The sequence below is a fragment of the Hippoglossus stenolepis genome, chromosome 15, assembly GCF_022539355.2.
Source record: "Hippoglossus stenolepis isolate QCI-W04-F060 chromosome 15, HSTE1.2, whole genome shotgun sequence".
Classification (NCBI taxonomy): Eukaryota; Metazoa; Chordata; class Actinopteri; order Pleuronectiformes; family Pleuronectidae; genus Hippoglossus; species Hippoglossus stenolepis.
The window spans coordinates 24,195,570-24,201,786 of record NC_061497.1 but is presented as its reverse complement, the minus strand read 5'-3'; positions in this window follow the sequence as shown (position 1 = coordinate 24,201,786).

Genomic DNA, 6,217 nt, shown 5'->3' with positions numbered 1-6,217 from the left:
AACGGTTTTCATTTTTCAGATTAAGTGACTAAAAATAACTTTGTTAACACAGATTACTGATGAAGAAACCTAATTACACAAACCCTCAAACTGGTTTCTAACAGGTTTTTATTTGCGTGATGAATTCCAAGGACATGTAGAGGACGTGAAGGCAGAGCGGAGACACATGGACCGCGGCAGCATCGTGATAAAGATCCGTCTTTCTGACGTCTATGACGAGCTGCGACTCGTCAGCTTGTTCCTCTGATTGATCCAGACCCAGAACATCTCTTCTGCTCTGAGGAACCTTCACACCTGATGTTCAGCTTCAGACGGAACTGAAGAGTCTGAAGCTCTGAACCAAACCAGGTGTGAACGAGTCCTTACCGTGTCTCCAGCTGATGCTTTCAGATTTACTGACTGAGGGGTTGCTGGTTTAAATTCCCTTTGGTGTCTTTGTTCTGTGCAAACATACAAATCAGCATGATTTTATTTATTATTTATTTATTTATCATTTTTTGTAATTAAATCTACAGCAGCTTCACCACTTATGAAACAACCGTCCTCAGTGCAGCTCACAAATGTATAATTCCATGTCTCATAATGAAATGTTCTCTTATTGCAGCATTAACGTGACGGTCTCATCCCTGATTGGCTCTGTGACGGACTGAGGGTCCATGATGCTGAACATCTGCTTCACTGTGAATTTAGAGAAAGTTGAACGTTGTTCAGGAAGTGAATCCTCGCCGTCACCTGCTGGAGCCACACGAGGACGTTTATCAGAGGCCGTTCCATTTGTCAGGACTTTTACACAAAGTTAACTTGGGCTCATTTTCTGACTCCAAGCCGAGCTACGCTTTAAAATTCGACGCCCACCTTTCCAGAAGTTGCCACAAAATTTTCCACGCCTGTCTTCCTTCAACTGAGAGGAGGAAGGATGAAATTCGGCTGCCAGAGGACATTTGGTGGCTCTTCTGTCGACTCACCTCCTCTCTGCTTTCCATTTCTCTCTTCTCCGGTTTTTCGTCATTTCATTTTCCTTCCTTGCTTTTTCTCATCTTTCCTTATTCTCCTTTCTTACCCTTCATTTCTAGTTTGCAGACCTTACTTATGTTTTCCTCTTTCCCCTGAAGCAAGCTTTAATAAGGCAGAGAAGATGCTGACATATTTTGGCCGAGGTCACATATGCTCACTCGGCCTCATTATTACGAAGCCTCCATCGTATCCCTCCTCCGTCAGTGGCTCTTCCATCAGGGAACAGGACTCCTCTTCGCTGTCACTAATGAAGTGTTTGATACGACTTCTTCTTGACCACAGAGCTGCTCTGAGGTAAACTTGTACATAGAAAGACTGTGAAGAGGAATTAACGCTCTTATAGCTGCGAGTGCATCGGCTTAATTGCTCCAAATCCTCCGCCTGAGGGAGTTCCCCAACAACCGCTGCCTCAACGCCGCATGAACTCAACTCACCCTGTAAATTCCCCCCTTGAGTTACTTTAAATGTAAAATGTGAGAGTATTTGCTCCATCGGGCTTTTCATGCATATGCAGGAGTTTTCTCCTGCTGCCTCAGTGTTTGGATGCATCCAGCGCCTGTGAAGTTTCCTGTGGATGTCTTCAAAAGACAGACCCAGATTATTCAGTTTTCAAATGTACCCCAGGAAATAAATGGAGTTAAGTTCAATAAATAAATAAAAAATAGAAGGTGTTGATTGAATTCCTTAAAGGCAGGATAGTCGGAATCCAGAGCTCTGATTGGTCAGTGTTTACTGACTTTGGTCAAAAGTTTAAAATAATAACTTTATTCTTGGTTCTTGAAGCTGAGACACGTCTGAATGTGTAGCTGCTCAGTTGAGAGAAACAGGATCTAACAACTATTCAAGCAGCTTTGTCCTGTGTCACTGAGACAAATGTCTCCTCGTCTGAGGGATAACTGAGGCCTTCGAGGTCTTTCATCTCCTAATTTATTTTCTTCATAACTTGCAAATTGAATTAAGTATATTAAACAGGTTAAGATATCATTATTTCCAGGGTTGCTTCATCATTGTGACATGATATCCTGTATGTATTTTCTCTGAGAGGGGGAGTAAATTGGTAATAAACTGGTTAGAGGAGAGGGGGAGCAGGGTACGACTGGTCGAAACAGCAGCAAGCGTTTATAAATCTAGAGTTTCCAACCTATTGTCACTCCTGCTCCATGGGAATAGGATTTTAAATCAATCAGAAATTAAGGTTTAAAGATCACAAAGGTTCTTTGTCTTGTGGACATTGAGACAAATGATCGACTGGAACAAATCATCGACTGCAGTTTCACAGACGATGTCTTCTGATGACCTCTGGGACCAAACACGTGTAAAACACATTCTTCCAGCTTCACCTCAGGGTTTCTTTCTCAGTTCTGACAATCAGGAAGAGAACGTCTGCGTCATCGTTTACAGAAGTCCCGGTTTCTGTTCGTCCTCAGACCAGCAGTGTCCCCACGTCTCCGTATGAGCAGGAGACTCTGGAGAGAGGGAACGGCAAGGAGAGGAAAGAAGGAAAGGAGGTATTTTAATCCTGGAGTCAGCAACAAATCACACACTAATGGGCACACACACACACACACCATACACACACACACCACACACACACACACACACACACACACACAATTTCTCCACTTCCACCTCACAATCTGCAAACACCAGCAGAAAACACAACAATAGCCTATTTCATATGGTTTTCATCCATCCTTCATTCAGCCCCTGCTCTTCCATTGTCCTGTCTCTCTCTCTCTCTCTCTCTCTCTCTCTCTCTCTCTCTCTCTCTCTCTCTCTCTGTCTCTCTCTCTCTCTCTCTCTCTCTCTGTCTCTCTCTCTCTCTCTCTCTCTCTCTCTCTCTCTCTCTCTCTCTCTCTCTCTCTCTCTCCCTCCCTCCTCTCTGTCTCTGTCTCTCTCTCTCTCTCTCTCTCTCTCTCCTCTCTCTCTCTCCCTCCTCCTCTCTGTCTCTCTCTCTCTCTCTCTCTCTCTCTCTCTCTCTCTCTCTCTCTCTCTCTCTCTCTCTACAGGAATCGATCAGAGGCTGCTGCATCTATTCTATGTAAATGAAGTCATTGTGCACGTTGAAGCAGGAATCCATATCTTCAGTCCAGTGATGGAATGAGTCCATTGGGCCGATATTTTTCATCCGATAAACCAGTAAGACTCACTGACAGTTAGACCCCCCCCTCCTCGTCCTCCTCAGGCAGCTCATACAATACTCTGCACTCCTACACACCTCTTTGTGTGTAATTAGATTAGGCTGCACATTCTGCATGTGGCCCACATAATGTCTCCAGCAGCTCAGATTTCATTTTCGTTCCTCAGCAGCTTCCTGCCGCTCATTTAAGAGCCAATCGTCACTGTTCAGTTTCACGTTGGTTTCAGCTCCGTCTTAACAAAGTTAAGAGTTTTCTGCATCAAACTTTGGAGTTTTCAGATCTACAGTGAAGTCTGTACGTTCCTAACATGCTCCTTACGTGTTCCTCACATGCTCCTGACATGTTCCTCACATGTTCCTCACATGCTCCTGACATGTTCCTCACATGTTCCTCACATGCTGCTTACGTGTTCCTCACATGTTCCTGACATGTTCTGCAGGTTCTCTATGTGAGAACAAATATCTGAGTCAGTGTCTCTGGACATGTTCTGGATCTTCTCCTGCAGCCTCCTGGTAAAATGTGTGTAACATGTCAGAGTGAGTCCATGTGAGGAGACAGCAGGACAATGTGTGGAAGCTTCACAGCGAGCGAGTGGACGTGTTGATGAGGTTTCTAACACGTGACGGACGTGAAGCTGGATGATGAGGTTTACAGATGCATTTCCATTAGATGCTTTTTGTGGGGGGGTCAAATAAATCACACTAATCTTTAATATTTCTCAAACCTGCATCAAGTCAGTTCAAGCTTTCACATCATTGATGGAATTTTGATGAACAATATTGCAGCTTTTGTTTTTTGGCTACCAAGATTAAATTTTTCCAAGGAACGGCAAGAAATCATCTTCATAAATAAACAATAAAAACTGTAGAGTTTTGAGACAAGTCTTTAATTCTTTCTCTTTACTTATTTCCTTTCAAGGCCAAAACCCTTGATGACGCTCAGGTGCACAAAGTTATGTCCCTAACATCGACAGGAAGTTGGAAATTAAACTGCAGAAGACCTTCGTACGAGAGACATTCACCATCTAGTCCTATATTCTAAAATAATATTATTCAGCCACATACACACAGAGAAGCAGCAGACTCGCTTCCCAATGGCAGGTTTCTATTTAAAGTCGTTGGTGTCAGACCTTCCCACCGGCACATGAATGTAGCAGAGAAATCTGTGAAGCTATGTTTTTAACAGGAAATGCAGTGTAACGTCCTGTTGTTATAGCCCAGAGGTTCTGATGTTTAAAATGATCTTTGAAATTCTGTTTTTCAGCCACAAGGGATGAACTGGTGAGTGTTTGTCTGGTGTCCCTAACAAACTGCTCAGTGAGCCTGAACAAGAACACGTGTGATGTGTGTGCAGCATTTACATTTACAGAAAAGATCCTGAATGATTCATGATCTTTTCTTACCAAAGTCAAGATGATTCAAGGAACCTGGAGTTTTGAAAAAGTGACGTTCGACTGAGACGTGTTGAAAAACCAGTTCAGCTCTGCAATGGACGAGTGAATAGAGAGAGAGGTTGTAGTAATCCTCTCTCTCTCTCTCTCTCTCTCTCTCTCTCTCTCTCTCTCTCTCTCTCTCTCTCTCTCTCTCTCTCTCTCTTTCTCTGTCTCTCTCTCTCTGTCTCTCTCTCTCTCTCTCTCTCTCTCTCTCTCTCTCTCTCTCTCTCTCTCTCTCTCTCTCTCTCTCTCTCTCTCTCTCTCTCTCTCTCTCTCTCTCTCTCTCTCTCTCTCTCTCTCTCTCTCTCTCTCCCTCTCTCTCTCTCTCTCTCTCTCTCTCTCTCTCTCTCCCTCTCTCTCTCTCTCTCTCTCTCTCTCTCTCTCTCTGTCTCTCTCTCTCTCTCTCTCTCTCTCTCTCTCTGTCTCTCTCTCTCTCTCTCTCTCTCTCTCTCTCTCTCTCTCCCTCTCTCTCTCTCTCTCTCTCTCTCTCTCTCTCTCTCCTCTCTCTCTCTCTCTCTCTCTCTCTCTCTCTCTCTCTCTCTCTCTCTCTCTCTCTCTCCCTCTCTCTCTCTCTCTCTCTCTCTCTCTCTCTCTCTCTCTCTCTCTCTCTCTCTCCCCCCTCTCTCTCTCTCTCTCTCTCTCTCTCTCTCTCTCTCTCTCTCTCTCTCTCTCTCTCTCTCTCTCTCTCTCACCTGTGGGTCACACAAAGTGTTGAGCTGGGAGAAAAGATCAGGATTTCTATACACCAGCCGCAGCTGTAACCATGGCGACGACGAGTAGCCGTGCACACCACACACACACACACACACACACACACACACACACACACACACACACACACACACACACACACACACACAGTGTACAGTTGGACTGCAGAACTAATGGACACCAGAGTCTGATTCGCTCCATGTTTACGACATCGTGAAACATATTCTGACACGACCCGAATCTGAGGTGAAAGAAACAGAAGTGGAAATAAATAAGTGGAAATAATAATAATACTACGACCACGACTTGTGGGTGGGGTCAGTCACTATAAAAGACTCCTCAACTGCAGGTGGCGCTGTGAGGGCCATCTGAGCATTTTCATGGAGGATTTGGTGCCAAACAAATTAAATGAAATTGAATAGATCTCAGTAATGAGGTGAGAAGGAGAAGAGTTGTGTTCACAGAGGAGAACTTTATACATGACAAACCTTGAGTGTGTACAACAAAGAAGAGTTGTGTAATAAGGTACTAGAGAAGTACTTTGAAGCAACGTGTACTATTCATAAACACAGAGTGTGATTAATTTACACGCTTGTAAAAGTGCAGAAGTTAGTTTCTCTGTGGAGGCTTCCCTTTCCCTCCACAGAGAAACTACACATTATGCAGTTTTTATACCCTCAATTAGCATAAATCTGCCTGTAGCAGCTGTGTGTGTGTGAGGGTGTGTGTGTGTGTGTTTGTGTGTGTGTGTGTGTGTGTGTGTGTGTGTGTGTGTGTGTGTGTGTGTGTGTGTGTGTGTGTGTGTGTGTGGGGTTCTGAGACAGTTTATTTTGAAGGATTTATTTCTTTATTTGAAGAGTTAGTGTCTTAAAGATCTCTGATTTAATCTGTGTTTTAATTAACATACGAACACTGGACC